At 40.4% G+C, this 25,500-nt stretch overlaps 1 pseudogene; it reads left to right on the top strand.

Moving 5' to 3' along the window:
• Positions 1-8,195: 8,195 nt before the first annotated feature.
• Ralgds-ps1 (ral guanine nucleotide dissociation stimulator, pseudogene 1) overlaps positions 8,196-25,500 on the top strand; it is a 110,188-nt pseudogene continuing 92,883 nt past the window's right edge.

Here is a 25,500-nt window from a genome sequence, read left to right as displayed (position 1 = left end):
TTTTTCCCAAGGCTGAATCTATACCATAACATGGGTAACAGAGGGAGGGGGAAAATGTGAAACATTTACACAGGCCAAGGACAGAATACTTGTGTGGTCAGCTGATGTTAACAGGATGTTGGTTTTTCAGAAAGGTTACAGGTTTGTCATATTATTAGGCAGCAGGGGAACTTTATCATATTATTATTTATCTTGACCACCAGTTCCTTCATAGAGGAACTTATACCAACATTGTCCAAACTATTCCACAATATAAAAACAGACAGAGCACTACTCAATAACTTCTATGAAACAACAATTACACTTCTACCTAAACCACACAAAGATCCAACAAAGAAAGAGCACTTCAGACCAATTTCCCTATGAATATTGACTCAAAAATACTCTATAAAATCTTACAAACCAAATCCAAGAACACATCAAAATGATCATCCATCATGATAAAGTAGACTTTATCCCAGGTATACTAATCCCAGATTAGTCTTCTGCAGCTGGCTGGGTATTTTCCATGAACCCAGTCATACTTAATTCTAACCATAATAATAACATCAATAATGGAGGGCATCAAGGGCATTGCTCCCAACAGTTTTTATCACTATTTCTCTATAATATTGCTTAAGGTCAGGGATGGTGATTCCCCCAGAAGTTCTGTTATTGTTGAGTATACTTTTCGCTATCCTGGATTTTTTTTTATTCCAAATGAATTTGCAAATTGCTCTTTCTAACTCTATGAAGAATTGGATTGGAATTTTGATGGGGATTGCATTGAATCTGTAGATTGCTTTGGGCAAAATGACCATTTTGAGCATTAATCCTGCCAATTCATGAGCATGTAAGATCTTTCCATCTTCTGAGATCTTCAATTTCTTTCTTCAGGTACTTGAAGTTCTTGTAATACAGCTCGTTCTCTTGCATGGTTAGAATCACACTGAGGTATTTTATGTTATTTGGGACAATTGTGAAAGGTGTCATTTCCCTAATTTCTTTCTCAACCTTTTTAAGGCTACTGATTTTTTTGAATTATTTTTATATCCCAACACTTTGCTGAAGTTGTTTATCAGGATTAGTAGTTCTCTGGTGGAATGTTTGGAGTCACTTAAACATATCACATCATCTGCAAATAGTGATATTTCAACTTCTTCCTTTCCAATTTGTATCCCTTTGACCTCCTTTCATTGTCTAATTGCTCTGGCTGGACTTCGAGTACTATATTGAGTAAGTAGGGAGAGAGTGGGCAGCCTTGTCTAGTCCCTGACTTTAATGTGATTGCTTCAAGTTTCTCTCCATTTAGTTTAATGCTAGGTACTGATTTGCTGTATATGGCTTTTACTATGTTTAGGTATGGGCCTTGAATTCCTGATCTTTCGAGGACTTTAATCATGAAGGGGTGTTAAATTTTGTCAAATGCTTTCTCAGCATCTAATGAAATGATCACGTGTTTTTCTTTTTTTTTGAGTTTGTTTATATAGTGGATTATGTTAATAGATTTCTGTATATTGAACCATCTCTGTATACCTGGGATAAAGTCTACTTTATCATGATGGATGATCGTTTGGATGTGTTCTTGGATTTGGTTTGTAAGATTTTATAGAGTATTTTTGAGTCAATATTCATAGGGAAATTGGTCTGAAGTGCTCTTTCTTTGTTGGATCTTTGTGTGGTTTAGGTAGAAGTGTAATTGTTGTTTCATAGAAGTTATTGAGTAGTGCTCTGTCTGTTTTTATATTGTGGAATAGTTTGGACAATGTTGGTATAAGTTCCTCTATGAAGGTCTTATAGAATTCTGCACTAAACCCATCTGGTCCTGGGCCCTTTTTGTTTGGGAGACTTTTAATAATTGCTTCTATTTCTTTGGGAGTTATGGGGTTGTTTAGATGGTTTATCTGATCCTGATCTAACTTTGGTACCCCCTATTTGTCCAAAAAATTGTCCATTTCCTCTAGATTTTCCAGTTTTGTTAAATATAAACTGTTGTAGTAGGATCTGATAATTTTTTTCCTCGATCTTTATTAACTTGGGTATTTCTTATTTACATTTCAATTGTTATTCCCTTTCCCAGTTTCCAGGTCAACATCCCCCTAACCCCTGCCCTCCCCTTCTTTATGGGTGTTCCCCTCCCCATCCTACCTCATTACCACCCTCCCCCCAACAATCACTTTCACTGGGGGTTCAGTCTTCGCAGGACTAAGGGCTTCCCCTCCCACTGGTGCTCTTACTAGGCTATTCATTGCTACCTATGAGGTTGGAGCCCAGGGTCAGTCCATGTATAGTCTTTGGGTAGTGCCTTAGTCCTTGGAAGCTCTGGTTGCTTGGCATTGTTGTTGATATGGGGTCTCAAGCCCCTTCAAGCTCTTTCAGTCCTTTCTCTGAATCCTTCAACAGGGGTCCTGGTCTCAGTTCAGTGGTTTGTTGCTGGCATTTGCCTTATGTATTTACCATATTCTAGCTGTGTCTCTCAGGAGAGATCTACATCCAGTTCCTGTCAGCCTGCACTTCTTTGCTTCATCCATCTTATCTAGTTTGGTGGCTGTATATGTATGGGCCACATGTGGGGCAGGCTCTGAATAGGTGTTCCTTCTGCCTCTGTTCTAAACTTTGCCTCCCTATTCCCTCCCAAGGTTATTCTTGTTCCCCTTTTAAAGAAGGAGTGAAGCATTCACATTTTGTTCATCCTTCTTGAGTTTCATGTGTTCTGTGCATTTAGGGTAATTCGAGCATTTGGGCTAATATCCACTTATCAATGAGTGCATACCATGACACCCGCGGATCCCGGCCCGCAGCAGCTCTCTGCCCCCAGACCCTGTGAGAGAGAGACCCAACCGCCTGGTCAGGTGGGCACTCCTGAGGCTGCAGAGCGGAAGAGACCACCAACACTGCTCACCCCTGCCCACATCCCTGGCCCAAGAGGAAACTGTATAAGGCCTCTGGGCTCCCGTGGGGGAGGGCCCAGGAGCGGCAGGACCCCTGTGCCTGAGACACCACCAGAACCTGAAGGAAACAGACCAGATAAACAGTTCTCTGCACCCAAATCCCGTGGGAGGGAGAGCTGAACCTTCAGAGAGGCAGACAAGCCTGGGAAACCAGAAGAGACTGCTCTCTGCACACACATCTCGGACGCCAGAGGAAAAAGCCAAAGACCATCTGGAACCCTGGTGCACTGAAGCTCCCGGAAACGGCAGCACAGGTCTTCCTGGTTGCTGCCGCTGCAGAGAGCCCGTGGGTAGCACCCCACGAGCGAACTTGAGCCTTGGGACCACAGGTAAGGCCAACTTTTCTGCTGCAAGAAAGCTGCCTAGTGAACTCAAGACACAGGCCCACAGGAACAGCTGAAGACCTGTAGAGAGGAAAAACTACACGCCCGAAAGCAGAACACTCTGTCCCCATAACTGACTGAAAGAGAGGAAAACAGGTCTACAGCACTCCTGTCACACAGGCTTATAGGACAGTCTAGCCACTGTCAGAAATAGCAGAACAAAGTAACACTAGAGATAATCTGATGGCGAGAGGCAAGCGCAGGAACCCAAGCAACAGAAACCAAGACTACATGCCATCATCGGAGTGATGTCGACAGACTAAGAGAAGTCATGAGCCAAATGGACTTAACGGATATTTATAGAACATTCTATCCTAAAGCAAAAGGATATACCTTCTTCTCAGCTCCTCATGGTACTTTCTCCAAAATTGACCATATAATTGGTCAAAAAACGGGCCTCAACAGGTACAGAAAGATAGAAATAATCCCATGCGTGCTATCGGACCACCACGGCCTAAAACTGGTCTTCAATAACAATAAGGGAAGAATGCCCACATATACGTGGAAATTGAACAATGCTCTACTCAATGTTAACCTGGTCAAGGAAGAAATAAAGAAAGAAATTAAAAACTTTTTAGAATTTAATGAAAATGAAGATACAACATACCCAAACTTATGGGACACAATGAAAGCTGTGCTAAGAGGAAAACTCATAGCGCTGAGTGCCTGCAGAAAGAAACAGGAAAGAGCATATGTCAGCAGCTTGACAGCACACCTAAAAGCTCTAGAACAAAAAGAAGCAAATACACCCAGGAGGAGTAGAAGGCAGGAAATAATCGAACTCAGAGCTGAAATCAACCAAGTAGAAACAAAAATGACCATAGAAAGAATCAACAGAACCAAAAGTTGGATCTTTGAGAAAATCAACAAGATAGATAAACCCTTAGCCAGGCTAACGAGAGGACACAGAGAGTGCGTCCAAATTAACAAAATCAGAAATGAAAAGGGAGACATAACTACAGATTCAGAGGAAATTCAAAAAATCATCAGATCTTACTATAAAAACCTATATTCAACAAAACTTGAAAATCTTCAGGAAATGGACAATTTCCTAGACAGATACCAGGTATCGAAGTTAAATCAGGAACAGATAAACCAGTTAAACAACCCCATAACTCCTAAGGAAATAGAAGAAGTCATTAAAGGTCTCCCAACCAAAAAGAGCCCAGGTCCAGACGGGTTTAGTGCAGAATTCTATCAAACCTTCATAGAAGACCTCATACCAATATTATCCAAACTATTCCACAAAATTGAAACAGATGGAGCACTACCGAATTCCTTCTACGAAGCCACAATTACTCTTATACCTAAACCACACAAAGACACAACAAAGAAAGAGAACTTCAGACCAATTTCCCTTATGAATATCGATGCAAAAATACTCAATAAAATTCTGGCAAACCGAATTCAAGAGCACATCAAAACAATCATCCACCATGATCAAGTAGGCTTCATCCCAGGCATGCAGGGATGGTTTAATATACGGAAAACCATCAAAGTGATCCATTATATAAACAAACTGAAAGAACAGAACCACATGATTATTTCATTAGATGCTGAGAAAGCATTTGACAAAATTCAACACCCCTTCATGATAAAAGTCCTGGAAAGAATAGGAATTCAAGGCCCATACCTAAACATAGTAAAAGCCATATACAGCAAACCAGTTGCTAACATTAAACTAAATGGAGAGAAACTTGAAGCAATCCCACTAAAATCAGGGACTAGACAAGGCTGCCCACTCTCTCCCTACTTATTCAATATAGTTCTTGAAGTTCTAGCCAGAGCAATCAGACAACAAAAGGAGATCAAGGGGATACAGATCGGAAAAGAAGAGGTCAAAATATCACTATTTGCAGATGACATGATAGTATATTTAAGTGATCCCAAAAGTTCCACCAGAGAACTACTAAAGCTGATAAACAACTTCAGCAAAGTGGCTGGGTGTAAAATTAACTCAAATAAATCAGTTGCCTTCCTCTATACAAAAGAGAAACAAGCCGAGAAAGAAATTAGGGAAACGACACCCTTCATAATAGACCCAAATAATATAAAGTACCTCGGTGTGACTTTAACCAAGCAAGTAAAAGATCTGTACAATAAGAACTTCAAGACACTGAGGAAAGAAATTGAAGAAGACCTCAGAAGATGGAAAGATTTCCCATGCTCATGGATTGGCAGGATTAATTTAGTAAAAATGGCCATTTTACCAAAAGCAATCTACAGATTCAATGCAATCCCCATCAAAATACCAATCCAATTCTTCAAAGAGTTAGACAGAACAATTTGCAAATTCATCTGGAATAACAAAAAACCCAGGATAGCTAAAGCTATCCTCAACAATAAAAGGACTTCAGGGGGAATCACTATCCCTGAACTCAAGCAGTATTACAGAGCAATAGTGATAAAAACTGCATGGTATTGGTACAGAGACAGACAGATAGACCAATGGAATAGAATTGAAGACCCAGAAATGAACCCACACACCTATGGTCACTTGATTTTTGACAAAGGAGCCAAAACCATCCAATGGAAAAAAGATAGCATTTTCAGCAAATGGTGCTGGTTCAACTGGAGGGCAACATGTAGAAGAATGCAGATCGATCCATGCTTATCACCCTGTACAAAGCTTAAGTCCAAGTGGATCAAGGACCTCCACATCAAACCAGACACACTCAAACTAATAGAAGAAAAACTAGGGAAGCATCTGGAACACATGGGCACTGGAAAAAATTTCCTGAACAAAACACCAATGGCTTATGCTCTAAGATCAAGAATCGACAAATGGGATCTCATAAAACTGCAAAGCTTCTGTAAGGCAAAGGACACTGTGGTTAGGACAAAACGGCAACCAACAGATTGGGAAAAGATCTTTACCAATCCTACAACAGATAGAGGCCTTATATCCAAAATATACAAAGAACTCAAGAAGTTAGACAGCAGGGAAACAAATAACCCTATTAAAAAATGGGGTTCAGAGCTAAACAAAGAATTCACAGCTGAGGAATGCCGAATGGCTGAGAAACACCTAAAGAAATGTTCAACATCTTTAGTCATAAGGGAAATGCAAATCAAAACAACCCTGAGATTTCACCTCACACCAGTGAGAATGGCTAAGATCAAAAACTCAGGTGACAGCAGATGCTGGCGAGGATGTGGAGAAAGAGGAACACTCCTCCATTGTTGGTGGGATTGCAGACTGGTAAAACCATTCTGGAATTCAGTCTGGAGTTTCCTCAGAAAATTGGACATTGAACTGCCTGAGGATCCAACTATACCTCTCTTGGGCATATACCCAAAAGATGCCTCAACATATAAAAGAGACACGTGCTCCACTATGTTCATCGCAGCCTTATTTATAATAGCCAGAAAATGGAAAGAACCCAGATGCCCTTCAACAGAGGAATGGATACAGAAAATGTGGTACATCTACACAATGGAATATTACTCTGCTATCAAAAACAACGGCTTTATGAAATTCGTAGGCAAATGGTTGGAACTGGAAAATATCATCCTGAGTGAGCTAACCCATTCACAGAAAGACATACATGGTATGCACTCATTGATAAGTGGCTATTAGCCCAAATGCTTGAATTACCCTAGATCCCTAGAACAAACTAAACTCAAGACGGATGATCAAAATGTGAATGCTTCACTCCTTCTTTAAATGAGGAAAAAGAATACCCTTGGCTGGGAAGGGAGAGGCAAAGATTAAAACAGAGACTGAAGGAACACCCATTCAGAGCCTGCCCCACAGGTGGCCCATACATATACAGCCACCCAATTGGACAAGATGGATGAAGCAAAGAAGTGCAGACCGACAGGAGCCAGATGTAGATCGCTCCTGAGAGACACAGCCAGAATACAGCAAATACAGAGGCGAATGCCAGCAGCAAACCACTGAACTGAGAATAGGTCCCCCGTTGAAGGAATCAGAGAAAGAACTGAAAGAGCTTGAAGGGGCTCGAGACCCCAAAAGTACAACAATGTCAAGCAACCAGAGCTTCCAGGGACTAAGCCACTACCTAAATACTATATATGGACTGACCCTGGACTCTGACCCCATAGGTAGCAATGAATATCCTAGTAAGAGCACCAGTGGAAGGGGAAGCCCTGGGTCCTGCTAAGACTGAACCCCCAGTGAACTAGACTATGGGGGGAGGGCGGCAATGGGGGGAGGGTTGGGAGGGGGACACCCATAAGGAAGGGGAGGGGGGAGGGGGATGTTTGCCCAGAAACCTTGAAAGGGAATAACACTTGAAATGTATATAAGAAATACTCAAGTTAATAAAAAAAGTAATAAAAAAATTAAAAAAAAAATGAGTGCATACCATGTGTGTTTTTCTGTGATTGGGTTACCTCACTCAGGATGATATTTTCCAGTTCCATCCATTTGCCTATGAATTTCATAAGGTCATTGTTTTTGATAGCGGAGTAGTATTCCATTGTGTAGATGTACCACATTTTTTCAATCCATTCCTCTGTTGGAGGGCATCTGGGTCCTTTCCAGCTTCTGGCTATTATAAATAAGGCTGCTATGAACATAGTGGAGCATGTGTCTTTGTTATATGTTGGGGCATCTTTTGGGTATATGCCCAAGAGAGGTATAGCTGGGTCCTCAGGTAGTACTATGTCCAATTTCCTGAGGAACCTCCAGACTGATTTCCAGAATGGCTGTAACAGTCTGCAATCCCACCAACAATGGAGGAGTGTTCCTCTTTCTCCACATCCTTGCCAGCATCTGCTGTCGCCGGAGTTTTTGCTCCTAGTCATTCTGACTGTTGTGAGGTGGAATTTTAGAATTTCCTCAGATTCTGTTATGTCTCCCTTTTCATTTCTGATTTTGTTAATTTGGATGCACTCCCTCTGTCCTCTGGTTAGTTTGGCTAAGGGTTTATCTATCTTTTTTGATTTTCTAAAAGAGCCAGCTCCTCATTTTGTATAGTCCTTTTTGTTTATACTTGGTTGAGTTCAGTCTTGAGTTTGATTATTTCCTGCCTTCTACTCCTCCTGGGTGTATTTGCTTCTTTTTGTTCTGGAGCTTTTAGGTATGCTACCAGGCTACTAATGTGCGCTCTCTCCTGTTTCTTTTTGCAGACACTTAGGGGTCTGAGTTTTCCTCTTAGCACTGCCTTCATGGTTTCCCATAAGTTTGGGTATGTTGTATCTTCATTTTCATTAAATTCTAAAAAAGTCTTAATTTCTTTATTTCTTTCTTGACCAAGTTATCACTGAGTAGAACATTGTTCAACTTTCATGTATATGTGGGTTTTCTGTCCTTTTTGTTGTTATTACATCCTTAGTCCATGGTGATCTTCTAGTATACATGGGATTATTTCTATCTTCTTGTATCTGTTGAAGCCTGTTTTGTGACTGATTATATGTTCAGTTTTGGAGAAGGTATCATGAGGTCCTGAGAAGAAAGTATATTCTTTTGTTTTAGGGTGAAATGTTATATAAATATCTGTTAAGTCCATTTGGTTCATAACTTTTGTTAGTTTCTTTATGTCTCTGTTTAATTTCTGTTTCCATGATCTGTACGTTGATGAGAGTGGGGTGTTGAAATCTCCTACTATTATATTTTGAGGTACAAAGTATGCTTTGAGCTTTAGTAAGGTTTCTTTTATGAAACTAAGTGCCCTTGCATTTGGAGCATAGATATGTAGGATTGAGAATTCATCTTGGTGAATTTTTTCTTTGATGAATATGAAGTGTCCTTATCTTTTTTGATAACTTTTGGTTGAAAATCAATTTTATTTGTTATTAGAATGGCTACACTCCAACTTGTTTCTTCAGAGAATATGCTTGGAAAGTTGTTTTCCAGCCTTTTCCTCTGAGGTAGTGCCTGTCTTTGTCTCTGAGGTGTGTTCCCTATATGCAGCAAAATGCTGGGTCCTCTTTAAGTATTCAGTCTGCTAGTCTCTGTCTTTTTATTAGGGAATTGTGTCCATTGATGTTAAGAGATATTAGGGAATAGTGATTGTTGTTTCCTGTTATTTTTGTTGCTAGAGTTGGAATTATGTTTGCATGTCTCTCTTCTTTTGGTTTTGTTGCAAGGAGATTATTTTCTTTTTTTCCTAGGGTGTAGTTTCCTTCCTTGTGTTGGAATTTTCCATCTATTATCCTTTGTAGCACTGGATTTGTAGAAAGATATTGTGTAAATTTGGTTTTTTCATGGAATATCTTGGTCTCTCCATCTATGTTAATTGAGAGTTTTGCAGGATACAGTAACCTGGGCTGGCTATTGTGTTCTCTTAGAGTCTGTATGACATCTGTCCAAGATCTTCTGGCTTTCATAGTCACTGGTGAGAAGTTTGGTGTAATTCTGATAGGTCTGCCTTTATATGCTACTTGACCTTTTTCCCTTACTGCTTTTAATATTCTTTCTTTCTTTAGTGCACTTGGTGTTTCTAGTATTATATGATGGGAGGAATTTCTTTTCTGGTCCAATCTATTTGGAATTCTGTGGGCTTCATATATGTTTGTAGGCATCTCTTTAAGTTAAGGAAGTTTTCTTCTATAATTTTGTTGAAGATATTTACTGGTCCTTAAGGTTGGGAGTCTTCACTCTCTTCTATACCTATTATCCTTAGGTTTGATCTTCTCATTGTGTCTTGGATTTCCTGGATGTTTTGGGCTAGGAGTTTTTTGCATTTTACATTATCTTTAATGGTTGTGTCTATGTTTTCTATGTTATTTTCTGCCCCTGAGATTCTCTCTTCTATTTCTTATATTCTGTTGGCAATGCTTACATCTATGACGCCTGATCTCTTCCCTAAGTTTTCTATCTCCTGGGTTGTCTCCTTTTGTGATTTCTTTATTGTTTCTCTTTCCATTTTAAAATCTTGGATAGTTTCTTCAATTCCTTCATCTATTTGGTTATGTTTTCCTGTAATCCTTTAAGAGATTTTTGTGTTTCATTTTTAAGGGCTTCCACTTGTTTACCTGTGTTGTCCTGTATTTTTTAATGGAGTTATTTATGGTTTTTCTTAAAGTTCTCTACTATCATGAGTTTCATTTTTAAATGAAAATCTTGGGTTACTGGTGTGTTGGGGTATCCAGTGCTTGCTGTGATGGGAGACCTCGGTTCTGATGATGCCAAGTGGCTGTGATTTCTGTTGCTTAGTTTCTTGTGCTTGCGTCTTGCCATGAAGTTGTCTCTGGTGTTAGCTGGTCTTGCTGTCTCTGACACTGCCTTCACCCTCTTATAAGCCTGTGTGTCAGCACTCCTGTAGACCAGTTTTCTTTGAGCAGACTCTGGAAACAGAGAGCTGATCCTGTTTTTATGTGACCTGAAGCCTTCAGGTGGGTTACTTGGCACAGAGGAATTGGTCTTACGTCTGCTTTCAGGTGTATAGGCACTCCTGGCAACTGGCTTTCAGCTCTTAGTGCAGGCAGAATCCTGAAGGGTCCTGTCCCTGACTGTTCCTAGGTCCCTGTGTCCAGAGGGCATAGATGGTACCAGGTGATTTCCTCTTGGGTCAGGAACGTGGGCAGAAAGTAGTTGTCTCCTTTGTTTGTCCACACTTCTGAGGGTACAGCTCTCTCCTACTGGGATTTGGGTACAGGGAGCTGTGGGACTGGTTCAGTTCAGTTCCAGGGCATGCAGAACCCAGCAGAAACCAGCAGCACCTGACTGCTCCTATGTTCGTGTGTCCAAAGGCATTATGCAGTTTCCTCTTAGGCCAGGAATGTGAGCAGAAGTGGGCAGAAGTGGCAATGTCTCCTGAGGTCTCATGATTGTCTGCACTTCTGGGAGTTCAACTTTCTCCCCTCCACGGGATTTGGGAGCAGGGAGCTGTGGGATTGGTTCAGTTCTGTTCTGGGCACAGCCAGAAATGGGAAGTGTAACATATACTTTATAACATATACTATGTGCAAATACAGTAAGTTTGCAAGGGAGATGAGCTTAGGGTTTTAACATAAAGCAGGAAGGGCATATTATAAATCATATATGTATCCATTCTATACTTCATGAATTGGAAACCATTTCTTCTTTTTTTTTTTTTCTTTTTTTTTCCTGGAGCTGGGGACCGAACCCAGGGCCTTGCGCTTGGTAGGCAAGCGCTCTACCACTGAACTAAATCCCCAACCCCGGAAACCATTTCTAAAATGAAGTTTTTACTCTAACCTTTTTTTTCAGACAGATCCACATGTAGCACATGATCCACTCCCCCCTTACCCCATATAGATCCTAATTGTATGGATTTTAGCACAACTACTTCCAGTTTCCATCTCTAAATAATCTTCTGGTTTAAGTTATAATTAATTGCCTCAATTATCATTGAGTTTTAATTACTTATTTTAAGTCAACACTACTTTCAACAGCACCCACATTAATTTACAAAGACGTCGATGTACATTTGCCCCTGGTAACCAGACTCAGCTACATGTGTTTATATTGAGAACATTTGGAATCATTCAAGCTTATCTCAGACAGCGTGTCTTCTGCCCTTGCATATGTCTACATGCCTGTATTTACATGGAGATGGGAAGGCAGTGGGATTTTGCTGATGTAGCTTGAGTTACTTCCACTTGAGATCCTGCTTACATTTTAAAAGACTGAAAGTAATTGTAGACTTACTTGGGAACATCACAAGGCATTGAAATTCAGTGCAAGATTTCCCTTTGTGTATTTACCTCACTGAGTTTTTTACTTCTGGCCATTATTACTATTGTGATTGATACTGAGACTAATTCTCTTAATAGACAATGAAAATGTTTTCTTTAAAAAGTTGCTGCATGATGACTCTTAGCTCCAAGGCAACAGTTAACACTGGGTGTTTGGGATTTACAGATGAATACAGATTAAGGTGGAAATATTCAGTAGCCAGAATCAAGTAGCATCTTTCACAGCTACCACACACACACACACACACACACACACACACACACACACACACACACACAGTGATGGAGTGCATCTTGAAAAGGATTCAGTGACAAAATGATAATGAAGGGGCCCATTCTCCACAGTGACAGCTATGCAATTGCTGATCTCTTATATGGAAAAGCAGATTTCAAGCATCCATACTAAAACTTGAAGGCTCAAGTTTGTAGTGAGGACCACATAAGAACAACCACATCCCTTTGGCTATTTAAGGGAGACAAATACTCTACTCTTCTGAAACCTATGTGAGAGCTCACTCCAGAGCATGGCTCATACAAACAGAATGGGAAGGGTTCCTTACCTTTAAGGAATTTAGGGCTCAGAGGGAGACAGAAATATAACCAAGCATACCTCATATCCCACTAAGTTTTACCCTCAGGCAGTGAGGAGGGATGGTGTGTCACTTTGACAGAGTATCAGTTGTAGAAAGTGGGATTTGCTGCTTAGTGAGCAAACCTCACCAAATGTCTTGCTGAGAGCCATTATTATCAAGTCCCAAGAAGGTCCCATATCTGAAAGGACAAGACAGATATTGGAGATGGGATGTTCCAAATCCTGAAAATCAGAAGGGAAGACAGGACGATAGGACTTGGCTTAGAAGAGAAATTCTGGGCTGTGTAAGGGCGTGTGCTACTTCTCTAGTAGTCATGATTAGTGGATCGTTGGCAGCTGTCAGGGCTAGTTTGGTCTATGTGAAGATCATCACTGTCATCAGTTGTTCAGGAGATAGTGAGTTGCTCTAGTCATGTGTACAAGAAGATGAGTCAGGCGTCCAGGAAGCTCCCCAACTGTGGCAGGATAAAGCTTAATATGAGCTTGAAGAGTGAATAGAGATTGAATTTGGACAAGATCAAGGGACATGTTTTGCATATTCTAGAAAGAAGCATTTGAAAAATAATGTGGTCTCATGAGGCCTGAGGTAGCTTGCTGAGAACTTCAAATGTTCCTGGAATAATTACTGTGGGTGAGAGAGAGCCTTTGGATGAAAATGGAAGCCCGGAGATGGCACAGGCCCTGGAGCAGCATTTCAGACTTCCTGCTGCCAGAGAGGGAGTCCAGGTCAGACTCCATGTTCTAGGTCAGCCCTAAGGGAGGTGGGTACAGTGCCCCACCATCTGACTGCCCCTGGAATTGGGGCAGGACAGCTCCTGCAGGTGGAGAGATGAGAGGCCCAGCAGGGAGAAGGCAAGGCAGGGAAGCAGGCTTCTGTAATCGTCTCTGTGGGGTGCATCCTGTGAAAGCAGAAGGCAGCTTGTTAAAATGCAGGTTGAATTAAGCTCAAGGCATTATCTCCTTTATGTCCTCTGATCCTGGGTTAACTTTCTTCAATTACTGCAGGAGATAAGAAAACGCCCAAAAGAGCAAGAGGCAGGAGGAGGCTGGCCTTCTTCACCCTGCTAAGAAGGAAATGTAGGAGAAAGAAGCCTGGCTTGTGGGATACAGATTCGTTCTTGTGCAAATTAAATTCAACAGATTGGCCCAAATCAAGGTATGCTCATTAATTCTACCTGAGAAAGGAATTCTCAGAAACCTGAGTGTTTATTAACCAAAGACTAGCTAAGCCACACTACTTTCTTGAAGGCTTTTACTTAAAATAGGGATCTTTAGAGAAATATAATTTTTCTTATTCAAGCATATGTGTACTGGAGAGCCTTTTGAAAAAAGAAAAAGGAGCCACTGTAAATAATAGTCATATGTTACCAATGTCAAGTTTTGTGACTCAACCTTTCTAATTTTTCCAAACTCACTCTGTTACCACATACATACACAAACATGCGCGCGCGCACACACACACACACACAGAGAGAGAGAGAGAGAGAGAGAGAGAGAGAGACAGAGACAGAGACAGAGACAGAGACAGAGAGACAGAGAGAGAGAGAGAGAGAGAGAGAGAGAGAGAGATATTCAATCCACACTTTTAATCCTACCACTATAATGGGATGATACTGTTTGAAACAGGTTTACAGATCTATTCCTACCCTATTCATCCATTCAGCAGTAACTGCAGCCCTGGGGGATGCATAGGAGACACTGGGCAGGAAGTACAAAGTCATAACATACAGCCATGTACTCTAATAGGGCTAAGTTCAAGACCAGGAAATGAATGTGGAGCCATTTTAGGGCTAGAGTAGAACCTGCATAGGCAGTGACATACAGCCTGAGACCAAAGGCCTCAAGAATAGAATAGTGGGAGACAGGAGCATCTAAGTGGAGGGGCATATAAGTTAATTTGTTTCTCTCTCTCTCTCTCTCTCTCTCTCTCTCTCTCTCTCTCTCTCTCTCTGTGTGTGTGTGTGTGTGTGTGTGTGTGCGTGCGCGCGCGCGTGTGCATATGAGCATATGCGAATGCTATACCACGAGTGAAGCTCAGACAACAATTTGCAGGAGTTGGTTCTCTTCAAGTATGTGGGATCTAGCCAGCTCAAAGTGAAAATAAAAAAGTCTTCTTTGACTGATATGTGGAAATTCATACCATGAAGGAGTGAATCAGAAGCAGAAAGAGACCAAATAGAAAACAAATGCTGTAGTCCAGGCAACAAGCAATGCGGGTTGAAATAATTAGAGATGGATCAGAACAAAGCTCCTAGACATGCTTTGGAAGCAGACATACTGGCCATGGGAATGGATGCATGAGAGTCATTAGCATCTTATCCAGAGTCCAGACAAGATGGTCATGCTTACCAACATTGGCTCAGTAGAAAGAAGACATGTCCATTGCCTTGTTTTAAGTGAGAAGTGAAGTTGAAGGAGGGGAGAATCATTTTGAGTATTGGCCTTGCCATGGATTGGGGAGTAGTTGGCTACAATCGTTAGGCACCCTAGGATGATTCCCTTAACTAACAATAGGAAGCAGTTAATATAAATGAGTTATGAGGCAGAATAAGAACACAGCTTCACTTAGACAAAGAACCCTGCAACTTACCTTTCACATAATTAAACATAAATAATTGCTTGACCTAGGATCAACTATGACAAAGGGCAGTGGATGGAAAGAAACTGTTAGAGAAATTCAGATGAGCTAAGTAAATGTGGTGCTAGCACTGCTCAATTCTTAAAACCTTCTAGCAAACCTTGGGGTGGGGGAGCTCTTTCCAGCTCTGCACTGCATCTAAAAGGTAGCAAGTCTGTGGCCCGCATCACAACAATATAGTGACATGTATATTTACTAAAGGCTTTTCAATTCTTCCTGACTTGGCTTGGTTGTGCTATGAGCTCACTATCAAAGGAACTCATACAAGTGAATTTTCTTCAGTGTTTTAATAGTACCGTGACTTGTCTATTACAGTCCCAAACAGCCCCTTTTTGTCTTCCTAGTCACTGTTTTCCACGTTTACACAAGGCTATAAATTGTCTCTGTACTTCTGGATGGACTTACCTCAACTATGGATCTATTTTCTGTGGATTAGAATGTTATAGGTACCTTAAGCCACTGCCCTTTAAGGAGGCAATGTTAAAAGTCCTGAATGCCATCTGGTTCAACTCCATAAAGATTCACCAACAGCAAAAAGAAATGTTGGAACTTACCAATCTTTTATAAAAAATACAGTAGCATCACATATGATAATCCTTTCATGTTTTCACACATAATTAATATTAGAGTTACATTTTTAGGAAAGCAATTATAGAACAAAAATAAATATTAGTAAAGATTATGATATGTAAATGAAAGATATCTAACACACTATGCAGTTTATGAATTTCAGTGTTAATCCTAAATCAACACTGTGCTGAAACTTATATACACATTTTCAGGTGGGCTAAGCCAATCCTGCATGAGGAACATTGGGAGAGATCAAAAGAAAGGGTGCCATTGTTACCCATGGTCTTGGGGTAACAATGCCCGCCTTTGTTTTAATGTAATACAAAGCTGCTCACATGGGATATAGACATCACCACTCACAGAATTGCCATACGGCTGTTAGAATCAAAGGAAATTTCTCCTGACCATTAATAAAATCTCAGTGCACATGGGCTAAGCATAGAAATGTATACAGACACGAGGGGGAGGGCAGATGTGGCATGGGGGCGCTCATGGAGGGGCAACAGGGAAGTGGGGTATCATTTGTGATGTAAATGAATGGAATGATTAATTTAAAAAAAGTTGCCTACCAGAAAAAAAAGTGTATGTAGCAAAATGTCTCACTTCCTGCCTAAGAGTTAAAGGGAGGAGAAGGAAGGTGGAAGGAAGGGCAGAGGAAGCCCATTCTATATTAATGCTTTATAAATCAATCCTTATAGCCATAAGGAAGGAACGCTGGCCTTAGGGGTCATCCATTTCTGCCATTTATCACCAGTGCTCCAGGCCTTAGTCACTTTTTTATGCCCTTAGAATCATAGGATATGTTTAAAGACGAAGTCTCCCCTATGCCAGGCTGGCCTTGAACTTGTTTTGAAACCTATAGTTGCCTTGAATTTCTTCTGGTTTCCATTTTTTTGGGTTCTGGGGTTATAGAACGCACCAGTTTATGCTGTACTGTGGATCAAGCTTGGAGCTTTGCGCATGCTAGACAGACGTTCTAACAACTGTGCTACATCACCAGCACTCACGACGGTACTTTTGCAGAGTATTTGTAGACCCACAGAGGGCTAACTCCTACATTACAGATAACAGGCAGCTTTTAGGGGTTACACATAGCCCAGTGCTTAAAGACCTTTTCAACCAAGTATCACGGGTGGGGTCTGGAATTCTCATCCCTAGATTCCCCACAAATATCAGATTGGTTGACATTACTCACTTGTAATTCAAGTTCTACAACAGCAGAAACAGGTAAATTCTCTGAGTAAGATGGACCACTATGGGCTGGTTCTGGCCTTAGTTAGATACTCTGCCTTACCCAGCATGGTAGTACAGACCTTCAACTATAGCACTTGGGAGGCAGAGGCAAGTAGGTATCTGTGAGTTTGAGGCCAGCCTTGTCTACAGAGTTTGAGGCCAGTCAGGGAAATAGAAAGAGACCCTGTCTTGGGGGGGGGGGAGACACCTATCTCAAATAACAGGGAATGTGAACACTGAATTGTACCAGTCAGCCCCAGACTTTGACATGCATGCTCATATAGACACTCAGTGATCACACATATGAACATTTACATGTACACACACACACACACACACACACACACACACACACACACACACAATAAAGAGGAAATAGGTAAATTTCCAGCTACCATTTAAAGGAGATACTTATGAGTAACAAGGACCATAAATTTGTAAATATCTTCCATATTGGTGAAGTATGGCTTCCCTAAAAGAAAAGTGAGGTTGTGCAGACTCAAGGGTATGCTTCCATGGTGCTCATTCAGAGGGATGGTGGGCCACTTCCCTATGCTTAATGCTTACAGTCTTGGTTAAAATGCTACCTACACATGGCCTCTTTTTCATCTAGACACATATTGGGTGGTATCTCTGAGTCCTGAGGTCAAGTGGGATTCTCTGCATCACTTTAATCTCTGACTTTTGAGCAGATGGAAATGTAGTGGCGTGGCTGGAGGATCTGATGCAGCTTGAGAACTGTGATTTCACTTCCTCTCATATCTATAGGGCATTATCCAAGATGTCAGCTGCTTCTTTAGCCAAGCTTGAAAGGTTACAAGCTTGGGGTTCCAGAGGGACATTGGAACTTATTGTCTCTTATTTTAAGAGACTTACTAGAAATCACTAATGTCACAGCCAGGTTGGCAGGCAGGCAGACAAACTAGGGGCTCTGAAGAGTGTTTTGGGGGCTCTGGAGAGAGTTCAAGAACATGTGGCAGAGGGGAGCTACTTTCTTTGAGGTTGTACTGAGCAGTTTATAATGCTTGCTTGCAATTATTCTGTCTCTCAGTTCTAGGAACTGGGGAAGTAGAAGGGATCTTGCACGTTAAAGGAGGGGTGTGTGACCTAGAGAAAGTGTGCAGAACTAGAGTTTCATAAAGGTTGCTCATTGTCATCGAGTCCGGATGTGCAGGGCCGGACGTGCCTGAGGGAGAGCCAGAGATAGGACTTGCCAAACCAGCTATCAGCCCCAAGGACATTGACCATCCATAGCCACCCCCTCCCCTTCCTTCACCCCCCTGAGTGAGATGAGCCACCCTACCTGCCTGCCGAGCTGCTAGATAACACATACTCCTTGCTGATGTAATTTCGCACTGAAAGTAACTGTGCACCATTTGAATTGACCAATCATGTGTAGCCTCGAGAATGCCCCTTACCTCCCCTATATAAACCCCCGAGTTTGGAAGCTCGGGGTCGATTCCTCTGTCTCCTGTGTGAGATACGTGTCGACCCGGGATCCCGCTAAGACCCGGGATCTCGTTAATAAAGCTACCTCTTGCTGTTACATCAAGAATGGCTTCTCGTGATTCCTGGGGGCACCCCACCCCACGATCGGAGCGAGAGACGCAGTTCCCCGTTTAGGGGTTCGCTCTTTCAAGTGGAGAGTGGGAAGGAGACAGTTAGTTAATGGCTATCCATTGTAGGGGTTATGCCTTTTGCAGTCCATGTTTTCTTGAAGTCTATTAGGTAGGGGACTTTGTAGAATCACCTTTCTGAGGCACAAAAGCATGGCTGCAGGTGAGAATGAATCTTGGTGTGGATGTTACACAGGCCTCTGGATGCTAACACCAAGGATCCTTATGAGTATATACCGATGACAAACTTATTATTTGAAACTTCTGAGATTTGAGGGTGTTTGTGAGGACAGCATACCCTAAATTGTCATGTATTGTTTTATTTTCTGTCACTTTGCCTTTTGCTGTCTTTACTTCACTAAACCTTACTGTATCTGTTGTATGTTATTGCTGTTACAATATATATGATAAAACTATTAAGAAGGTAAGTGTGTATTTTGGCTCAGAGTTTGAACATACAGCTCCACGGCAGTGGGTTAGGTAATGTGGTCGTCAGCAGTTAGGAAACAGCATGAGATCAGTGCTGCTGCTCACCCTACTTCCTCATTATTATCCAGTCCAGGACTGTAGCCCATGTAAGGGGCCCACACCTTAGAATGTGTGTTCCCACCTTGATTAACCTAACATAGGCACTACATTACAGACAACCTTGTAAGGTTGGCAATCCAAACTAACCACCGTACCTATGTTATGCCATGCCTCACTTGGCTTTGCTTGACCGAGGAACTCTTGGCTGGCATGTAGGTGAGAGAAAAAGCATGATAATCTGCATTTCTTTTAATATTTTATGCCCTCTGAAGATTAGACTTCTAAAACTTTCAAAAAAAATCCACACTAATTGTTCTCTGGGGCTTGCCTAGAAAGAAAAAAAGAATAAAACTTGTATTTAGGAGGCACAGCTTAGTATGTTGAAATGTTGTTGTGGCTCATGTCTACCATGCCAGGCCTCCATCAAGCTCTTTATTAAACTGTGCTTTTGTGTGCTGCCGCTTGATTAGATTGAAGGACGCTGTACTGTATGGCCCCGCAAAGCTTATTACTGTGAGTCCTGTCAAACTGTTGCTGAGGACAGTGTTTTTTTGTCACATGTGGTCTCCTATATGACAACCCACGGGGGAAAACGCCTGAACATGAAGAATAGTCTTAATTTTGAGCAATAATTTTGAGCATAATTTTGTTTTTTTATTTTATGGACAGTGTGAGTTATTCAAGGAATTAGGGACGGATCCATTTGTCATTGACTTGTTATAACTAACCTGCACTCACTCCCAGGGTTCACACAGTAGAACAAATATAGTGGCCGCATGTTTTGGCCTTTTTTGCTGCCCAGTGTTTTGAAACATTGGCTCCTATTTGGAGTTGGGACCAAACAAACTTTTAAGTGTACCATTTAGGGAGGGAGGGCTGTTAAAAAGCAACCCTGTTTCTTTGCATCTTGAATGTATTACTAGAAACTATTAGGTAGCTGAGTCCTATATGTGTCCTGTATTAGAGTGACAGAAATTTAACAGATGATGTATGTGGTCATGGGACTATGGCGAGAAATTTAACACTGCCTGATGCATCAAGTATCCAGTTTCAGTAAGAATGATCAAACATCAGGTCTCACAGGAATCCTCTAGGACCAACATTGCTAGGGAAATGTCCTTGTCAACACCGTTAGGTTGAAAGATTCTTCTGAGAAATCCCTGTCTCCTGTGTTTCTGCCTACATTGGGCCTTGGGGAGATTTTGAGTCACATGGAAGGCAGAAAGGAAACAAGAACCGTATGGATGCTTCTTTGCTGAATGTCTTGTGTGAACAAAGCTATACCTGGACATGCAAATGTTTCAGCTTTCTTTATATCTTGTTTAGTGTTTTGAGTCTCAGTCTCTTAGTCTGGTTTTCTAGCATAGTTCTGTAACAATGGGGCTCTGGATCTTGCTGCACAACTACACCATAAGGGTTGCTTTATTGATAGAACTCTAATTGTCACATACAGGGTGGGCAATTGCACATAGATATAGAATCGCTGTACTATTACCCTCTGCTGTGTCCTTCTTCTACATCCTCATGATCTTCTGTTTCTTCCAGATGTGATATTTCAAATGCAATACTTCATTTCTCACTCACTGTCTTGTCTTCTAGTGAATAAATCTGCACGTATCCATTTACTTAGCCATTAGGGACTAAGTTAATATTTAATGTATCTCAGTCAGTTACCAGGCTCTAGGACTATAGACAAGAGTGGTGTGGGTAGAGATGACTTGTAATTGCTGAAAAAGCGTAAGAGATAATAAAATAGGTTTCATGGTAGACATTGGGAGAGAAGAATGTTTCTTCCTAGATTGGACCTGAGATGAGGAAAGAATTCACAAGGAGATAACTATTAGTAGACTCAGAGTGACAAGTTAATTAGACATCAGTCTTCTCTGGAGAAAGAAAACTAGCACTGTGTGATCACCTTGCTAAATGAAAAAGGCTGCATGAGTGTAGCTTTAGGGAAGATGAGACAGAGAATGCTAATTCTCTTTTTGAAATATGGATCGTAAGACTCCAGAAAGGACAATTAAAGACTTCCAAGAAAAAGTGCATATGATTGGAGAATTTCTTACATGTATACAATACACTTTGGTCATATCAGCCCTCACTCCTACTCCAAATCCTTCCAGATCACTTCCCTGCTATATCCCACTCAACTGAATGTCTTCTTTTTGTGTTTAATAGAGCTTAGTAAGTATTGTCCATATGTATGTGGGTGTAAGACTATCCATTGGGATATAGGAAATCTACCAGTGGCTATTTCTCTAAAAATAAATAAATAGCTGACTCTTGATAAATTAGAAGACTTCAACTGTCAACATTAAGCAAGTGCCTTAATCCAAGAATTTATAATTTGCCTCAGCCTATACCTCTGCTCACTGTAGCAACAGCCACAAGTATGTGTAATTACTTCTGTGTGTCTCAGTGAGGCTAAATTCCCCAAGCAGAAGAAAATAAACAATCTCTAGTCTTCGCCCTAATGCCACTATGGGAGTTCTGTCCTTATGACGTCACCTAAACTTAATCTACCCGCCCCCCAAGTTCCCTACCAAATATCATTGTGCTGTGAGGTTGGATGTCAGCGTATCAATTCTGGGAGGGAATAGCATCACACTGTTGAGTAGGGTGTCATGATATGAATTCTGTGAGGATATAAACATTCATCCCACAACATAATCCCACCTAGTTATATACTCTGCATCACCATATTCAATACCCAGTTTATAACAACCAATGAATACTTTACGTATTCATGAACCGTCTTGCTGACCTGTTGTGCCCCTTGCTCCACTGTGAATTTATGAAGACAATATTTATCTTTCCATTCCTTTGTGCCTCCACTGAATAGCTCAGCACGTGCAAGCTATTCAAAATTATTGCTGCTCTTTCTGTTGTTGAAAGGTATTGTCTCTGCGTGTGTGCATGTGTGTACATGTGGGTGTGTCTGTGCCACATATGTGTGCATGTGAGTGTAACATGCGTGTTTGCATATGTGTGTGCATGTGTACATGTGTGGATCTTTCTGTAACAGAGTAACATTGCAAATATGTAGAAGGATGATTGATCATTTATGAGCCCAGATGTCCTAGGAAATATGTTTTCATCATTTTGGGTTCTACTCTTTTCATTTAGTTTCATTGCATATTCATTCCTGATTTGGACATCATTCTAATATTTTTTAGAAGGGCAATACTGTATTTCTTTGTGATGATTTACTATCTTTACCATGTGCTGGGTAATGGGATGATTTACCTGATTTTTTCTCTTTATTTTCCCCAGTATTTTTGAGTATTTAGATTTTTATTTATTTCTCCTCAGAAGAATTCTTTGGGATATAATTATAGAAGTGGCATTTCTGGGTTAAAACTGTGAACAGTTTCAAAACGTACCAACAGATTTTTGCCTTAGAAAGATTGAACCCACTTGCTATGGCCCAAACTGTGTGCATGTCTTTACTTCCCACAGTCTTATTAATAACTACCTCAAGCATTTTTAAAATCAGTTTTCCTTGTTTACTAGTGTCTTTATGTTGCTAGGTACCCTTTCATGGGGAAGGAGAGGACTCATAACAGATTTATTCTATTCTACAGCTAGACTCCGTCCCCCACAACCCCCAATTATAGAAATATGATTTTTACCAGACTCTCTATTTGTGGAATGTCTGTGGTTACAGAATGCAGAAAACAGATTTTAAAATGGTTAAGCTATTAAGTGCATTTACTTTTTCAGTAAACTCTTCGGTTCATTTGGACTTGAGTCCATTGTTTTCCTCTTTGCATCCATTTTAGCTCCATGCTAGGAGAAGTCCTGTTGTTATAGCTACACCTCTTTGTTTTGTGTATAAAAATACAAGACTGAAGAGAGTTCCCAAAAATGACAGTCCCTTTTCTGAAAGCCTATCCGCTTGTGTCTCACTGGACTGAAAATAAATGTATTTCTGAGTGATTGTCACCTTTGAAGCACTGTTGTATTTTGTCTATATTACTGCACAGAGACCAGATGGGCCCTGTAAGAAGCAGATTTTAATGGGATTCCAGTTAAGCCAATATCCCTAATAGGGCAGGAGCAAGCTCTCAGTAAAATTTGAATACCTGAGTGAAACCAGGAAAAGTACAAGGAAGAGGGAATGGATATTAGGCTAACAGCAACAGTTTCCAAGTAAACACTAAAGTATGATCTGCTCACAAAACCCAAACTCGCAGAGAGTAAGATATGGCAGGGTATAAAGATATACAATGAAAATTACAACTGTCAAGAAGAAAGTCATGTTATGTTGAAAAACTGAAACATACTCCTTGTATATAAACAACATGACAACCAAAACTATTTGGTCCACTTAACAAATAGGGCAATATATCAAGTTTGCTTATTCTTAACAATAGGTGTCTTCAGGATAGGATATTTATCTTATGGCTTTCCACAGGTCAGAATTGCTAGCAAAGCCAGCAAATCACTGCTCCTGTCTTGACTTTTCCTGTCTATGGACAGTGCATGGGAATAACTGATTTACCCGTGATAAATGCCTCTCTGAGAATTCTTCACTTGCAATGGCTTTCACCAGACCAAACACAATGGAAATGCTTCCTTTTCAGTGGTTGGGGCCATTGAATTTAGGTCTGCCCAATTAAGCAATGTTTCTGGGTCACATTGTATTTTCTGGAACATCCATCTTTAGAGGGTGGTTTGTTTATATGTTAGTAGGAAGTATAATATCTCTTCTTGGACTTAGCACTGTTCTCTCCTAACAGCTTCTGTCTGAGGTGCAGTCTCTTCCTCCTCCCCAATCTCTAAACACATCCTCAGTGTTGGGGTCTATTGTCTGTGCTCCATCCTAACTGATGGCTTCACCTTTATACACATGTGTATGGATAGCTCTCTTTCGTGTATTCTTCAATTTCTATTGAGCTCTCATTTCTCTGTATTAAGAAAAAAAGTACATTTGAAAACAATGTATAATAGAAATGTTTTACAGGTAATAAAAACTCATCTTTCAATTTTATACACAAATGCCTGTCTTTAAATGAGATTATCTGTAAAGATTTTGTTATAATACCTTGTCTTTCTTGCTCTGTGCCATACCAACCATTTATTTGCTTTCTGGCCCCCTCTTTGAAAAAAGTCTTACCTGTCTGATTCACTGCTGGACTTCTAACTCCTAGAAGATTAACATGAAATGGATGCTATATGAATCAAGTGTTTCCCTAGATCAAATATCATTTTATCAGAACTTATTTATAATTAAATTTCTTTGTTACAAACTGCATGTGTATAAATTCAGTGTTAAGTTACATCAAGTTTTCATATAATCTGTTAGATGCATAAAGAACATTTTCTCTGCGGTGTTTTAGCTATTTTTGGTCCTGTATGTTTTCATATGACATAAATTCTATGTACAATTTATAATCAGGTTTTCAAACCATATTTAAAACAGAAGGGCAGCAAATAACTTATCAAATAATGGCCTTCGTCTAATGCTTGGGATTCACAAGTTGTTTTATGACTTTCAAAATGTTCTGTGTAATGCCCATGTATATACACACACAGAGAGACAGACAGACAGACAGACAGACACACACACACACACGCAAAGTAATGAGTAATAATTTATGGAGCAGGAGAGATAACTTAGTAGTATACTAAACTTAAAATCGACCCAAGTTCTGTTCCCAAACATTCTCCCTGGATAGCTTACAATTGTAAGAAAGAACTGATACATCTTTTCCTCTGAAAAAGGCTACACATATACTCCCAGAGAGACACATATACATAAATTTTAATAAAAATAAAATCTAAAAGCACTCGTTAATTTTCTAAGGTTAGTATATTTGGACAGAGATTTCAACATCTTGAAACATTGTTTTGAGGAGACTTGTCATAATTTCCAATTCATACTTGTGATTTTTCTTTTATTGTAACAAAGCATCTTGACCAAGGTAGTTTATAAAAGTGTCAGAAGGTTATAGTCAGTGATATCAGAGAAGAGGTATGGCAGCCAGAACAGATGGTGGCTTATACTTTGATACTTCAGAGGAAGTGGAGAGAAAGCACTGAGAATCCTGGGACCAGTGACACACTTCCTCTCACAAACGGACACCTCCTGATTGTTTTTAAAGAAATTTTATTAACTGGGAACAAAGTATTCAAATACATGAACCTGCAGAGGGGAGCATTCTTATTCAAACCACCACACAATCTATTGGTGTAGAGTAACTCAGTTTATTGATGTCTAGCTGCATTCTTTTGCCAATAGGTTTATTTTCACTGTAGGAGAATTCATAAAATTTTCTAACATATATTAAAATAATGTGAATACAATTACTTATTTAACGTCTAATTCAGGTTGCTCTTTCTTTATAGATACACTTGATTTTTGTGAATATATACT

The sequence above is a fragment of the Rattus norvegicus genome, chromosome 16, assembly GCF_036323735.1.
Source record: "Rattus norvegicus strain BN/NHsdMcwi chromosome 16, GRCr8, whole genome shotgun sequence".
Taxonomy (NCBI): domain Eukaryota; kingdom Metazoa; phylum Chordata; class Mammalia; order Rodentia; family Muridae; genus Rattus; species Rattus norvegicus.
This window is presented reverse-complemented; position numbering and strand designations above follow the sequence as displayed.